This window comes from Rhinopithecus roxellana, chromosome 17, assembly GCF_007565055.1.
Source record: "Rhinopithecus roxellana isolate Shanxi Qingling chromosome 17, ASM756505v1, whole genome shotgun sequence".
NCBI classification, from domain to species: Eukaryota; Metazoa; Chordata; class Mammalia; order Primates; family Cercopithecidae; genus Rhinopithecus; species Rhinopithecus roxellana.
Genome location: NC_044565.1, coordinates 96,566,259 through 96,582,995, shown reverse-complemented (window position 1 = coordinate 96,582,995; position 16,737 = coordinate 96,566,259). Strand labels below are relative to the sequence as shown.

The 16,737-nt window shown below is 46.7% G+C and overlaps 1 protein-coding gene across 3 annotated transcripts in view; it reads left to right on the top strand.

Moving 5' to 3' along the window:
• The first annotated feature begins 8,909 nt into the window (after positions 1-8,909).
• The window catches only part of NCK2 (NCK adaptor protein 2), a 150,432-nt gene continuing 142,604 nt past the window's right edge, over positions 8,910-16,737 (top strand). The window contains exon 1 of one of the 3 annotated variants that reach the window (XM_010360986.2): positions 8,910-9,208. The gene's annotated coding sequence lies outside the window, so the exon portion shown is untranslated. The remainder of the gene's footprint in view (positions 9,209-16,737) is intronic. The other 2 variants (XM_010360985.2, XM_010360984.2) reach the window with 2 other exon arrangements.

Sequence of the window (16,737 nt, the reverse complement as noted above, 5' to 3'; positions counted from 1 at the left end):
CTCCCTTCCAGTGGTTCCAGAGGCCAGAATATCCCCTCTTCCTTCTTGTCTTCTCTGTGGCATCCTGGTTCTGCCCACGCCCTCCATACAGGATTTAAAGTCTGTCCAGGAATAATGCTCCAGAATCATGACCCCTCAAAGATGCCCCTGCCCACAACCCCAGAGCCTGTGAATGCTCCCTTCCATGGCGATGGGACTTTGCAGAGGTGAGTAAAGCTACAGACTTTGAGATGGCGAGATGGCCCCAGATTGTCCAGGTGAGCCCTCTGCAATCACAAGTCCTAAAGGGAGGGTGACCTTTCTGGGCTGCAGTGAGAGAGACTTAGAAATGGAAGCAGGGTCAGATAAGATGCATCGCTGCTAGCTTTGAAGGTGGAGGAAAAGGCCATCGTGGAAGAAGTGCGTGTGACCTCCAGAGGCTGAAAAAAGCAAGGAAATGAATGGTCCCCAAGAGCCTCCCAAAGGTAACGCAGACCCACTGCCACCTTGATTTTAGCCCAGAGAGACCTGGGTTGAATTTCTGACTCACAGAACTGAAGGATCATAACTATGATGTTTAAGGTCCCGACTTTGTAGTGACTTGCTATGGCAGTAATAGGAAACAGCACCCCATCCAGTGTGGCTCTGAGTGCTGGCCTTCAGGAGGGGTCACTTCTCTAGTCTGAGTCCCTGCAGGTAAAGGTGCCAGTCCTCACTAACATCTCCCTATGCCCTGAGGCCCCTGGCCCAGTGCAGATGTGGGAAGTGTCTAATAAAATTAGAGTAAAATGGGTGAAATCAGTAACTCTGTTAAGAATTCTCAACATGAAAGTGATTTAATAGGATATTAAAATAAGTGCAATTTATTGATCTTGGTTGCACTTCTCAGATACTTTGTAAATCAATATTAGGTATTTGTCGGGGACATCATGAGAAAGAAATCACAACCATTTGTTTACTTTGTGACCTTAGACAGGTTTTCAAAGCTTTTCAACCTCAGTTTCCTTATCTATAAGATGGGGGTCTTCATGCCTCCCTCACTGGGGTTGTCAGTATTAGATAGTGTGCTTGGCCAGTGGTAAGAATGCAACAAATGATAGCTATTAACAACTATTGTGTTAATAATAAAAACTTATACAATGGTACGTAGCTAAACCCACTTGCATTTAAAAAATGATATTTCTAAATAGTATATTTTTATCTCACACCTTTCCTTCAAAAAGCATCATTAACTGCCAACTTTGTATGAGGTGTCAGTGAGATACTCTGGGGAAGTCAAATAAATAATTTTGGTGGTTCATTCCTATAATCCTAGCACTTTGGGAGGCCAAGGTGGGCAGATCACTTGAGGTCATGAGTTCGAGACCACCCTGGCCAACATGGTGAAACCCCCATCTCTACCAAAAAAACAAAAATTAGCCAGGCATGGTGGCATGTGCCTGTAGTCCCAGCTACTCAGGAGGCTGAGGCAGGAGAATCACTTGAACCCAGGAGGTAGAGGTTGCAGTGAGCTGAGATCGTGCCATTGCACTCCAGCCTGGGCAACAGAGTGAAACTCCAGCTCCAGGAAAAAATAATAACAACAATAATAATAATAATTTTGCCCTGAATCAGTTTACGATCTTAAAATATCATATGGACATAAATTACTAGAAAATAAGGCATTTTTGGCTATACGCCCCAGCAGAGTTTTGGAGAATGAGAGGAACTCCAAGGAAAGAGAGCTTACCGCATCATGGATGGAAGGGAAGGCAACACAGACTACAGACAGGAAGCTACACAGGATTATTCCTCAATGCAGCCTACTCTCAGCTGGATTTGCATCAAATTCACAGAAGAAAGCCATCCAGTGCACTGCAGAGTGAAAAAGAGATTACGTTACAGTGTCTCTAAAACATAACTTCCTATTAACTTTTTTCTTTAGTGAAGACTGTGATTTTAAAAAAAGCAACATCCCTCTTACCAGTACTGTAGTTGAGAATTGCTTTATATTTTAGAAGTATTCCCTTTTATTTTTATTTTATTTTATTTTTGAGATGAAGTCTCACTTTGTCGCCCAGGATGGAATGCAGTGGCAGGACCTTGGCTCACTGCAACCTCCGCCGCCTCCTGGATTCAAGCGATTCTCCTGCCTCAGCCCCCCTAGTAGCTGGGATAACAGGCATGTGCCACCATGCCTGGCTAATTTTTGTATTTTTAGTAAAGATGAGGTTTCGCCATGATGGCCAGGCAGGTCTCGAACCCTTGACCTCAAGTGATCCACCCACTTCAGCCTCCCAAAGTGCTGAGATGACAGGCATGAGCCACCGATTCCAGCTAGAAGTCTTCCCTTTTAAAACATATATGTAAGCACAGAATGACTAGGCTGTAAGTTACTGGAGCCCTCACTCAATGGCAGTCTCCTACTCAGCACTTTACCTTCAGAAAAAGGCAGCAAATGCAGGAAAACAAGCAAATTAACTTTTTAAAAACTAATTTGAGCTCATGGCTCTGACTTAGTACAGATTCTTCCGCTCAATCTTCTACACACTTAACACTATAAAATGAGGATGCATGTTCAGAATGATGGCTCTGAGACATTATGAGGCACCCCACATCAAAAAGGGACTCATTTCATTTACTCTCCTGTGCTTTCCAAGGTGAGATATCTGCCTCCAATATACGTACATATATTTTTAATTTCAATTTATGTTCCAGTTGAAGGGAATGTCTGGTTAATCTTTAACCAACATGAAAATTTAATTTAGCAAAACAACTCCTTCCTGAGGCACTCTGATTAATTGAGGGTTATTGTAGCTAACATAAATGTCTCGTCCACGATGTTCACCTAAGGCGGATTTCAAAATGGAAATTTGCATAAAATCTTAGCTTTTCTAAAGTTACAGACTCTCTTAAAATTGTTCCTATCTGAAACTGACTCTGCCCTGCTGCTAACAATCAAAAACAATGTAAAGTTGTGATCATTTTTATTTTTTGGCTCAAGCACCTGTTACATTTTAAAGTTATGATGTGTAACGTTGATCACCACAGGAAGCGTTTGATAAAACACATACTGAAAAATAGGTTGGTGTTTAAGTGCACTTCCGTTCCTTTTTTTTTTTTTGATACCCTAACTTACATTCAACTTTATAGTGTTACTTCGTCTGTTTTTCCTTTATTTACACAACTAAATAGAGCATAGTTACTTCCTGAAGTCCAGATCACAGTTCTTAGATAGAGGCAGGAGAATCGTACTGATCATCCATAGAGGACACCCCACTTTTTTGGGGGGTGTGTATGAACTTTAACTCTTTGTAGTGGTGGTTTGTAAAAAGTTAATCCTGCCAGTCACTGAGAGATGAATTTCATGGGTTTCTAAGCTGCTCCTTCTCGGGTCTGATGAGGTAGTGAAAAGATACTTTGTAGTTTGGGTGTGAAACCACTGTGCCATCTTAAGACTTGTCTCTTCCCCATGTGTTCATGCAGGTGAAATGAAACGCGAAAATCTATATGTCCACCAGTATCTGTTTTGAGATTCTCATAGTGAGTTACTAATGGTCTCCTTTTAAGTCTCTTCACTAATGCTCACTGTCCTCTTTGACAGCACTCGTAAGTGTGGAATTTCCATCCATCGTGAAAGGTTTGCAAAGTGTGTGCTCTGTCCTGGGTAGGCAGGAGAAGGGTCGGGGCTGTACAGGAAAACCAGGTGTGGCTCCTGCCCTCAGGGCGTTCATATCGTCGCTGAGATGAATGACACAATTAAAGAGCAATAGGCTCATTACTCCAGCAGGGTATTTATAGCAGTAATAGCAACTTTTCTAGCACAGAGGCACTTAAGGGCAGGAACTGTGGCTTCCTCATTTGTGTACCTCCTGCAGTGCGCTCTCCATGTAGTAAGTTGGCAATAACTATTCTTCTTTACATTTAACAAATGTACAAAAGCAAAACTGTTCATCCCTCACAAGCCAGTCCTCCCCACTTTTCTATTTGGGATCTTGGCACCATTATCTTCGTGGATGTGGGCATCCAAAGCCTCAGGTTATATTCGTGCCCCATTCTCTTTCTCTTTGGTCCCCCACATCCAAGCAGCTGCCAATTCATTTTGAGCCTCCCCTTCCATTTCTCCTAAAACACCTTCCCATCCATTCGCAGTTGGGGTTATGAACTCTCTTGGAAATGCGAACTTTTGTCTGCTCTTCCTGTCTCCAGCTGTCCTTCCGTGCATGCACCAATTGTGTCTTCCTGGGCTGAGCCTAGATGATGTCTACACATAACCGCTTTCCTTCTTGGCCTCGCGAGCCGCTCTGTGCAGCCTCTGCTTCATTTAGGCAAGTGGGCCATTCCCTGTCCCTACGGGGTCCTCCCACATTCCCCTGTCTGCCTCAGGGTTCTGAGCTCCCGCCACTGGGAATTTTCTCCCTGTCTATCTCCACCTTTCAAAATGCTACCATTTGCATTATTCAGGGGTTTGGGTTGCAAAAAGAGAAAGTGCCTCTGGGTACCTTAAGCAGAACAGGAGAATTTACTAGAAGAATATCAAGTAGCTCACAGGGGAACTGGAGAGCAGAAGGGGTGAGAATGCAGCTGGCTAACTCTCGTGGGAGGGACGTGCTGGGACTATTTCAGCGATGGCAAATTGAATCTCACCCTCCCTTGTCCTTGTCACCCTCTCCAGTTTCACAGTCTTGAGTGGGAGGGTTCCACTGGCCAATTCCAGGCTGTTCATTCTCACAGGGCTTATGAGAATGGAGAGACTGAGGTGCCCACTTTGCCTCCCTCCAGGGTTCAGACAGGCCTCTCTAAAACCAGGAAGGGGCTAGACATGGGGCAGCCCAATTAAAGGCAACTTCCCACCACATCATCTCTCAAGGTCATTGCCAATGCCACCACCTTTCATAAAGCCTAAAGCCTAAATCCTCTCCTGATTCTCCAGACATATTTTCTTTGGTACTGTTCATATTTAGTTTTATATTATAGTTATTTGTATGCTCGTTTCAACCTTCTTTTTGGATCTTTCCTCTCCATTTCCCCTAAACTATTTTCCCATCCGTTCACTCCACTCCAGTTTGTGTTATCACCTCCCTGAATAATGCAATCTTACATCTGCTCTTTGCACATCCAGATGTTCTTTGATATCTGCATCAAATGATTGAATCCTGAAGTGGACCTTATAATGCCTTACAAATAGAACTACACCAGATATGCTTAATTGAATTGATGGTTAAGAGAGAAGGTCATGAGAAAGCAGACATGAGTGTTTACCATGTGCTGAACACACAGTTGAGACACGTTTATATTATCTCCTTTAATTCTCACAACCCTTTGCAAGAGCACTATTAATATCTGAGGCTCAGAGAGGTGAAATGATCCCAAGGCACAGGCTCGAAGGTAGGCTTTGAGCCTCTGACGTCTGACTTGGACAGCACCCTCAACCTCGCTTTGTGTTTTCCATGAGTCCAACGAGGGATTAGAGAAAGCCTTGAATGGAGATCTGAAAGAGAAGGAGGGGGACAGGGAATTCCTAACCGCCTTCACACCACAGAAGGCTGAAACTAGTATGACTCAGTGTGGCACTGTGGGCAGAGCTGAGTGACTGAAGCAAACAGCTTCAACTGGACAGAGGTAAAAAGGAGATTGTATGGCAGGACTAAGTTTGAGAGGCCTTTGGAAGAGAGGTCATAAGGTGTAATGCTGATGTGATTTTAGGCAAAAGTGTACTACACCTCCTTCCACTCTATGTTTTTTATGCTTTCAATACTTTGTGATTGAAGACAGTAAAACAGGTGTGGACACATTAATGGAATAGAATGCAGGAAAACCTGTATAGTTTTAGATAAAACATAAGCTTCAAAGAAATGTCTCCCCCATATTAAGCCTTGCAGTGGGTTGGATGTTGGCCCCAAAAGATATGTTCACCTGGAAGCTGAGAATGTGACTTTATTTGGAAAAAAGGTCTTTGCAGATGTTGTAAGGTAAGGATGTCGAGATGACATCATGCTGGATTACAGTGAGCCCTAAATTCAATGATACTTGTCTTTACAGAAAGAGAGAAGAGAAAGGACACAGGTTGTGTGAAGACAGAGAGGCAGAGGTGGGAGTGACGCTGCCACAAGCCAAGGAATGCCTGCAGCCGCCAGAAGCTGGAAGGGGCAGGGAAGGATTGTCCTCTACAGCCTTCGGAGAGAGGCTAGTGTCTTGATATCAGACTTCTGACCTCCAGAACTTTGAGAAAATAACCTCTGTTTTGTCACCTAGTTTGTGGTCATTTGTTAAGGCAGCCCCAGGAAACTCACACAGGCCTCTCAGGGCTAAATTCCCCAGCCTCCCCGGGGGAAAATGCTCAGTCTTCTGTCATCAGATAACTTTTGAGGAGACTGTGGTGAACAATGGGGAGCCATGAGAAGTTCTTAAGCACAACCACCAGCAAATAGAAGCAATTTATAGGAAGGTTAGGATGACATTGATGTCCTGTGCAAATCTCAGGGATTTAATAAGTAAGTAATGGGAGACCAGTTGGAAGGCAGTTGTGGGGAAATGAACAAGAGTTTTGGAGTCACGTACATGCAGTTCTGACCCCAGTTATTTGATCCACTGATCAAGTGATTTCATCTGTAAAATGGGGACAATACTATTGTGTGTGGATTAGAGATGATTTATGTCAAGAATTCAATCAAGATACTTTATAAGCATTGCTAGGAATGATGTATAAGTTACGATGCCAGTGATGGAAAGGGAAAGAAAGGTGCAGTCAACAAGATGTTTAAGAATCACCAGAACTCAGAACCATGGGGGTAGACTGAAAGGGGTCTTAGTGTCATTCAGCGCTCTCCTGGCTTTTCTTGGGGAGAACTTGGAGAGAGGGAAGGAAAAGCCAAGATGACAATGAGGTTTCTCCCAGGAGCTGAGGTGCCTGGTAGACTCTTGGCCAGGCCTGAAACCATGGGAGGAGGAGCTGGTCTGGGGAGGAGATGAGTTTCATTCTGAACATGGTGACCTAGAAGAGATGCTGGGCCATGTGTAGGGAGTGCAGATTAGCTGGGGAGCTCTTTAAGGCTACGGGTCTGGGAGTTATTCAGTGAAGGTTTAGACAGGGAGTGTACAAAAAACAATCAACTCTCTCTTAAAAAAAAAAAAAAGGTGCATATCAGAATAAAAACAAAGGACCACCATCTGCCTTGGGGATATTACTTTTAGAGGGTGGGAAGACTACAAACTCTCTAGAGGAAGCAGATGGGCAGGTCAGAAAGGCAAGAGAATCGAAACTGGCTGTGTTTGATGAATGAAAAGATGATGGTGTTTCTGGAAATAGCAGAAATGCCACATACTTCAGAAAACTGCATAGGATAAAGATTGACAAAGGGCCACTGGATGTAGATAATGACATCGGTGACTTTCTAAAAAATCAGAGAAGGAAGAGGCATGCAACAACCACGATTCCGTAAAAGTTTACAAAGCAAACAAGCTAGAAACTGGGTCAATATTGTTATACTTATTTTGAGTAAATTAATTTAAAATTGGGCAGACTGATGACTAGTATTCTTCTTTCCTTATTGTAAAGCTAGATATTAGGAACACGAGGCTTGCACAAAAGGATGAACTGAAGTAGCTTCTTTCACAGGATCAAAACAAGGAAAAAGGAGGCTGTCCTGATTCCCTGAGCTTGTACCTGATCCCTGCTCAGCGTACTGTGCCTTCTTCCACTTACTGAGCTATTGAGGGCTACCTACTGCCAGGGTCCTTCACATAGGAGGTAGGTAAATATTATCTCCCCATTTGACAGATGTTAGAAAGGCTAAGGACCACCTGTGCAAGGTTACACAGTTCAGGAAGTCAACAAACACTCACCTGTCTGACTTGAAAGCTACACTGACTCTAGTTACCTGTCCTTGGGTACTTCCTTTCTGGAAGGAAGCAGATGACTGAATCAAATAATACTGCCTTGTAACCTTGGGTAAATTATTATTGTCTTAATAGTAAGCAGAGACCAGCAGCCTAAGAGAGAATCTCATTAACATGGATGCAGGCTATCCTGCCAGGAAATCAGAATCATTTGAATATTAGGATTTCCTTTGGGAAACCATATGGGGAGGAGAAAAGACATCCGGATGCATGTGTCTGTGAAAGGGAAACTTGCGTCTTTCCCCTTGCTCTTGGGTTTTAATCTTCCAAGTTTGTTTATAGGCTAGCCACAACTTGAGGCTGGGTGAGCTGAACGGTCCCATCATTAGCGACACTCCTTCTCGGGGCACATTCGGGCAGCTCCTCTTCGGATTCTGTCCCCATGGGTGTGCAACCAGGATTCCACTGGTTGGGGCTGGCCTGGATGCCTGGGAGGCAACAGAGGTCGAGTTTCTTCTCCTTTTAGGAAGTGCCTCGGACAGGGATGATGGACTAAAAACGTGCCTGGTTGGGAAAGTAAATAGATGCAAGGCAAATAAATAAAAATGCCCACAAGCAATTACAAGGAGGAAGTGACATTTTTATTTAAGTCACTTTTCTGATGGACACAAAGCCTGCTTAGCTGAGTGCCGTGGGAATGCTTCCGGGAGGGGGGGCGGCTGCCCAGCAACTACAGCTTCGCGATAAGGACACCAAACAAACGAAAAAGAGGACGCAAAGCCCACCCGGCAGTCATCCCAGGCTGGAAGTTGCAGCCTATGTTTTCACTCTCCTTCCCACCCACCCCAGCCTGCCCCCCACCGCCCGCGCGCAATTTCGGGCGTGGGGACCCTTTCCTGTCCCCGGCGCCGGGCCAGTGCTGCGCCTCCAGAGCTGAGCGTCCCGCAGCCCCGCGCTATACCCGCGCCTGTACCGGGACCCGGGCGTGGAGCCTGGCGGCGCCGGGGGGCGCCCCAGGTGGGTCTCGGGTCCCCGCCCCGCGTGCCCGGGCCTGGGCCGGCCCCTGGGCGGCGTCACCGCGCTGCCGGGGAGGAGCGCGGAGGAGGAGGAAGAGCGCGGAGGAGGCGGGCGCTGCGCGCCGGGGGAGGGTCGCCGCCGCCGCCGCCGCCGCCGCGGGGATCGTCAGGCCGGAGCCGTGCGGCCAAGCGGGCGGCGGGCGGAGAGGAGGGCTCGGCTACCGGGAGGCTCGCGGCGCCCGGGCCGGCGGGGTCCGCCCGGGCCGGCAGCGTCCGCCCGGCGGCGGGAGGAGGGAGCGGCGCAGACAAAGAGCGGCGTCTGGGCGGGCGCAGCGCGGCCGCCGCCCCGGGACCCGCGCCGCTGCCCTCCGGCTCCACTGGCGGCCCACGGCGAGGTAAGCACGACCAGGCGGGCGCGGGGCGGGGGCCACAAACTTGGGGTCGTTGGGCGGAGTTGGGAGCGCGGCGGGGCTCGCAGGCCGGGGTGCGCCAGGGAAGGGGCTGGGAGAGCTGGTCCCCTCCGCGCCCCATCGGTACTCTCGGCCCCGCCGCGGCCTGGGCGCCCCCGACCGCGGGCTGCCGGGCATCTCCTGGCTCGGCACCTTCCTGCCCGCCTTCCCATCCCCAACCCCCACCATCGGGGGCCGGCGCAGGGGCGGGGACGCCAGCCAAGGGCGCGGGCGGGGATCAGGGCAGGGGGCCCGGCGGCGGGGCCCAGGGACTGGAGACCCCCGGGTGCGCAGGCTACGCCTGGCCTGCGGGCGGGCGGCCGGCACGGAGCTCGGGGCTAGCGTGGGACCGTGCGGTGGCCAGGGTCGCCAGGGCGCGTGTGCCGGGGAAGAATAGCCGCGGATCGCAGGGCCCCGGAGCAGGAACCGGGGAGGCCGCGATCGGCCGGGAGAACTTAACTGTGTTTATTACAACTATTTATGATCGCGTACAAAGCTGCTGTCACATCGCATAAAGGAGGTCCTCGCTTCGGCGAAGGGAGCTTTTGTGCCCGGCTTCAGGCTCTGCGCCCTGCCCCAGATTTACAGGACTCTTACAGCCACCTGAACCAAAGTTTCTCACAATCGCTCGGCCCTCTCGGTTTTTTTCAGGGCGATTTAATCACCCAGTGGTTTTGGAAAAATTTGATGTGTGAGTTTTAAGGCATGGACGGTAACTCCCTTATGAGCACAGTTAGCTTGGCATTGTGGGGAGGGGTTTAATTTGTAAAACGCTGTAATTTGTAGACAATAAGGATCTCTGTGAAGGTCTGCGCTGGATGCTAGGGGTCATTGGCTGGTGGACCCCAGGCACCTGACTTCAACTAGTTTTGTAGCAGCTTCAGGGACAAAGCCGAGCGTGCGTGGAGTCGTGGAGTCGGCCTTGGTCACTTCTCACAATTCAGGTTGGCAGATTCCTCTTTATTTGGCTTTGTTTATTTTGCCAACAGGTTTAAGGCCGCTTCTGCCAAGTTTGCATATGCATGATGGGATGAGCAGGCCCCAGTGTGGGCAGGAGGGGGCCTAAAATATCGCATGGGCCAGCTCCATCCCTCGACCCAGAAGGAAACAACCCTGAGAGGCCGGTGGGCGTGGCTTGGTGGGACCCACAGGTAGGGGAGTCCCTTCCTGGCCCAGGCCCAGTCCCCGCTTCTCAGAAGGATTTTGTGTAGGAATGAAAGTGATTCAGGGTGTTTTTCATGCCTCTGTTTTAGATGTAGTTATCAAGTCTCAAAAGTGACTGAAAATGAAATTGACCTGGGCTGCTTTAACTTACCGAAACGGAACTGTGCTTGTGAACACTCCCTCAATTCATTTTCCAAGCTTCATAGATAAGCAGGTGAATTAGTAACAGGATTCAAGCCTATGCGAGTTTTATGTAAAGAGAATGGCAGTCATCGGACACATGGAGAAGAAATTGACTTCACCTGGAGATTGGGCTAGACATGGAGGTTTTTTGATGTTTGGAACAGGGATTTCCTGAGAAGCAAGTGTTAACCCTGCTTGTGAAGAAGTGAACACAAGGGAAAATCCTACCTCAGTATATTCTCCCCTGGAGGTTGGTTAGATGTAGTTTTGATTGGAGAAGGTGGCGGAATCTTAGTGGTCTTCTGACGGCTACTTGAGGCTGAAATGGAGAACTTTAGGCATAGGAAGCTGTGGAGGTGCCTGGCCCCACTTCCTGTCCGGGAGGCCTCTCCTGGATTCTGAGCTGCTTTCCTGCTTCATAAATATTCAGGGGGATTGATCATGAAACACTGGATGAAATTGGGTCACAAATTACCATCAGGAAGAGTTGGCTGCTGCATAAGCCCCTCTGTCCACTTGTGGAGAAACTGACCCGGTTAACCATGGGGCTCGCTGAAGGTGCCTTGCAGGTGGCTGTGCTCAGTTTTCAGGCTTTGTGTTTTGCTTAGGACGCGCCGCATACTTAAATCTCCTTCATCCCTGCTCTATTTGACCCTGACATATTCCCAGGCTCTGTCATTTACATTTTGGGTTATTTAGCTTTTCCAACAAACAGCAGATCTTATGTACACGGTACTATATTTGAGAAACGCACTATCATCCATTTTAAATACTCCGGAAATCTTCCTTGCATGTGCACAGACTAGATAACCTTTTAAAATACCCTAAGACTCCGCGAATGGTGCAGAATGCACTGGAGTCCTTTACTTGATCAGTTGCACTAGCTTAATTTGCCCTGGCTAGAGCAGGCTGTGCTGCGCTATGGGACACCCGTTTTTCTAACTGCTCAGACTGGCTTGCCATGTGCACTGGGGGAGACAAGGCTTGTGAAATTCATTCTCTGACATTAAAAATGAGTCTTAATGACTGAAGAGCCCAAAATTGCTTGCCGGAACTGCAGGGGAGGATGATGAGCGATGTTTGGGAAAACTGTTTTCACAAGTGAACTGGAAACTCCCCACAACTCACTTCAGAGGCTTAGGAAATTAGTTTTCCCATCCAGAGGGATGGCAAGTAGCACTTCCAAATGGTTTCTCTTTCCTAAAATGAGTGATGGAAATACTTGATGGCACGTTTTCAAAGGGCCTAAGCTAAAACGTGATTTCATGTGTGTTCTTCCATGCCTGAGTTAAGGCAACTCAGAAGAAGGTCATGATAGCCTTTTAATGAGTTATCAAAAGTATACAGCTAAAGCAAAAATAGTTTTGCATTTCTTTCGGCCATTTAGTAGCACAATTAAAAAATTAGACTCTATTCTTTTCCTGCATTTTCCTTTGAACATATCCCAAAGTATGTTTATTTCTAAAGGTAAATGAACATTAACAAGTATTACCTCTGCCCAGTGACACACATCCACACACACATGCACTGGCACATACATTCCTACCTCCAGAATCTTATTTCTCAAAACTGTGGAAATGAAAGTTATTTTGATTGAGGTAGCAGTGTCACAGTGATGTCTCACTGTGTCACTGTCCCTGACCAGGCTGAGTTGCCTTGGTGTCCTGAGTTCTTACTCATCCCAAGGGTCATCTCTTATTTCTTTTCTTCCCCACAGCTTATCAACTCCAAACTGGAGGGGATGGCATCATCTTTAAACCTCCACAGCACTTTCTTTGTATCCCTGATTTGTCATCTGTGATATTCTTTCCTACAGTTTTTTTTTTTTTTTAAAGCAGGGTCTCACCCTGTCACCCAGGCTGGAGTGCAGTAGCACGATCACAGCTCACTGCATCCTTGAGCTTCTGGGTTCAGGCAATCTTCCTAACTCAGCCTCCGAGTAGCTGGGACTACAGGTGTGCACCACCATGCCCAGTGAATTTTTTTATTTTCATTTTTTTTGTAGAGGCAGGGTATTGCTGCTTCACCAAGGCTGGTCTCAAACTCCTGGGCTCAAGTGAGCCTCCTGCCTTGACCTCCAAAAGTACTGGGATTACACACCTGAGCCACCATGCCCTGCCCTATGGTGTTTTTTGCCTTCATCTTTTCTTTAATAGATTCTGAACCCCTTGGGGGCAGGCTGGTCTTGCCACTTATACACAATGGGTGTGCAACAAATACTTATTGAATATGTGAATATTGAGTTCCCAGCCTGTCGGTATTGGGGCTCTGGCCTCCCACTGAGATTCAAGTGGTAAGAGACCTCCAGCATTCTTGTAAATCTCAGAAACTTCTGTCTACACTGGAAGGCTTTGACCTCAGGATGTTCAGACAATGGGAGAATTTAGTCTGTTGGCCTCTCTATTTGGCAAATTTTCTGTCACATGAGTCATTTGTAGTCCTGAAGCTACATTTAAAAACAGCAATGGCAACAACAAAAACAAAGCCAGACCCGTACCCACCTGCATGACCTGGTGGGCTGGCTGAATGGTTTACTTTTGTAGGTTAGTCTGTTCATATCAAACTGAATTCGAAACGCTGGCCAGAGCGTTTGTGATCCTGGCCTGGTAAGTTAGTTATTTGTGTCACCCCTTCTTTCTACTATTGTATTTGTAGTGTTTTTAAGAAAAGAAGCTTCAAGTGCACTCAGAATTTTAAGTATTGCAGTTGCTTCTTTTGAGACAGTTTTGTGAAGTGGGGTGCTCCTGTTGCCCAATTGTTAGTGAGGACCTAAAATGCCGTGATGAGAGAATGGCATGTACTAATGCATGCACGCTCATTCATCATTTGCAAAGTCCTCTTCACATACACCATCATTTTAAGAGTCAGAATAACATGGCACACTTGGTTCTGGCACTCATTCCTAGGTAGGAGACTAGGGATGACAGAACTTGAATTTAGGGTTAAGTCCTTCTGCAGGCCGTACATGAGGAGCACCCACGTGTTGCTGGGTAGAGTTGTTTTATCCTGAGGCAGTTTACGAAACACAGTGTCCTTGGGTGTCTGCCTTTGCTGTGTCGCAGCTGTGTATGGATATTGGCGGAGAAGATTCTGGGTGTGAGTTGACTGAGGTTGAGCGGTGTGAGGGGAGGCCGGCAGGAGCAATGTCAGTCTCTCTTGTCCTCACATCCTGGTTATGGGCCAGGGTTACCCTGGAAAGCCTCCTCAAGTTGAGAGAGCTTATACCTGTTTAGGGCGTGTATTAGTCAGCTCCAGCTGCCTTAAGAGAATAAAACACAGAGGCCAGGCGCAGTGGCTCACGGCTGTAATCCCAGCTACTCAGGAGGCCGAGTCACGCGAATTGCTTGAACCCAGGCGGAGGTTGCAGTGAGCGGAGATTGCGCCACTGCACTCCAGCCTGGGTGACAGCGTGAGACCCTATCTCAAAAACAAACAAACACACACACAGACACACCAAACAGAATGGGTGGCTGAAACTGCAGACATTTATTTTCTCACAGTTCTGGAGGCTGGAAGTCCATGACCCTGGGGCCGGCAGGGCTGGTTTCTGTTGAGGATCTCTTCCCGTCTCGTCTTCTTGTGTCCTCACTCACGTAGCCTGCCTTCTGTGAATGTACTGAGAGAGAGGTCTGGTGTCTCTTCCTCATATAAGGACATCTGTCCTATTGGATCAGGGCCCCACCCTTAAGACCTTTTTTAACCTTAATTGCCTCCTGAAGTGTCCTGTCTGCAAATATAGTCACTTAGGGGTTAGGGCTTCACCATATGAATTTAGGGGGGACAATTCAGCCCCTGCCAGTGTGTCTGTCTAGGTTCTACAACAGGGCTGATGCTTTCAGGAAGACCTGGTGCTCCCATCATCCAGATCTCGGATCTGTGTTTATTTGGGGACACCTACCAGGGATGGTTAGAGTAGTCACAAGTATGGAGGGAATGTTAGCTCTTTTACATGTTGGTTGTAGCACCCCATAACAGGGAACAAGCCTTGGTGCTGGCCTTCCAAAGGCTGGAAAGGTTTTAAGTAGAGTGATTGAAGAGAGAGAAAAATCTTGACTCGATTTCATTTATGGAAGCTTCTCTTCAACTTAGGTAGGTAGACACTTATTTGGGGGTTGGTTTGTCTTTGATTGAGACCATGATAAAATATCAGTGATATGCAAAGGAAAGTCTTTTCTGAACCTGGATGAAGAGAGCAATGCAAAAGAAAGGACCAGTGGCAGCCAGGATAGAGAGGCCGTCCCCTCTGAGCCTGCCATCTCTGTGATCGTGCAGTCTTTGCCACATGAGCAAATATCCCTTAGCAGAATGTGCATGACTGTGATGAGGTGCACCCCGAGCATGGCTGGAATGTTTCTGACCTAGGCCAGTCTGCCTTGTTCAGACATAAGGCAGGAGCAATGCCTGCATGACTGACCTCCCTCTAGCTCCAGATCTGTGTGTTCATTCATGCTTTGTTTGCTCATTCATTCACATTTATTAATGCATAGGAATTATCCAAGTTTTTACCGGTCATTTCCACCATCCCAAACCATTTGCAGCATCTCCTGCAACCTGCCTGCCTTCTCAGTTATATTCCCCATCACTGACTCACTCGGTTATCCTTGAATTCTCCCTCAGCCCCCAACTAGTTATCAACCCCTATTGATTCTACCTCCAAAAGATCTAACATCTCAACCCTGCTGTCCTTTTTCTCCTTCCCTTGGACATCAAAACCGCTGTTTAACCATTCCTGCTGATCCATCCCAGGGTTACTGCACCCTGACAGTCAGGTCTGGCCACGACCTGCACATGGTGGCTCTCCACCATCCTTAGGTCAGTGACTCAAGTCCCCAGCATGGCAGTCATGGGCCTGCACGACTGGGCTCCCTCTCTGTTTCTCCCAGCATCTAAATATTCCCTTCTCCATATACACACATGCTGAGCTACAAGTCATCTGTGGCCACCCACTGACAGTTTGCTAATTGTGATAACAAAACTAAGTTTATCATCAGTTTGTTTTTAAAGACTCTCTCCACTGGGACTGGTTCAGGGTTCTCCTGTGCAGTAATGGCGGGGCTACTCCACTAGAGCTTTGCATGGAATTGAGCGTGGGCCCGGCTCTCTGTCATGGGAGGAGGGAAGACTAAGTGCAGAAAATGGTGTGTATGTGTGTTTTAATGTGGACTCTCTCCCTGCAAGTGCCATTTGAACTGATGGATTGTCAAGAGCAGTGCTGACCCCTTGAAATACAGTGTGAACCACAAATGCAAGCCCCAGATGTAATCATGATGTTCTGGAGCCACATTAAAAATGTAAAACGAAACAAGTGTTATTAATTTTCATCATATATTTTATTTTGCCCAATATATATAAACTTTGTATGTAATCAATATAAAATGTAATTAATAAGATAATTCATATTCTTTTATTTGTATGAGGGCTTTGAAATTCAGCATGTAGTATATACATTTACTGCACCTCTTAAGAGGCTCCCTCTCGCTGCATTTTGATTGGCCTTGGCCACATGCGACTAGTGGCAGCTTTGTTGCAGAGTGTGGGTCTATACGCTTTTCATGATTTAAGCTTCATTTACTGTCTGTTTTCCAAAGCTGAGATAGCTAAAGAGACAAAGTGAAAACAATGTAGAATAATTATAATTGTAATTATGATTTTGCTTTACTGGGAAAGGTGTAACCTTTTTAAATATAAGGAGTAATGCCATACTTCAGGCACTCAGTGCATGATGTTTTAGAGCACTAAAATCAGATTCAGTTAAAAGTGAATATCTATCATCAAAATACCTTGTTCATTTTACAAATATTTAAAAATGTGCTTTGAATTCTAGAAGTTACCAGTGTAAAATAACATTTTTGTATATCAGTATTCAACACATTTCTTTTTAAAAAATTTGTTCAGCACCATAGGAAAGGTGAAAAATGACATTGTTAGACAGTGATGGGGTATAGGTGTTATTTTGTTACATAGATTGCCTAAGGGTAAGTCAGGGCCTTTATTGTATCATCACTCAAATAACATACATTGTACCCATTGAGTAATCTCTTATCATCCAGCGCTTCCCACCCTATTACCCTTCAAGTCTCTGGTTCCATCTGGATAATGGCCTCCAGTTCCATCCGTGTTGCTGCAAA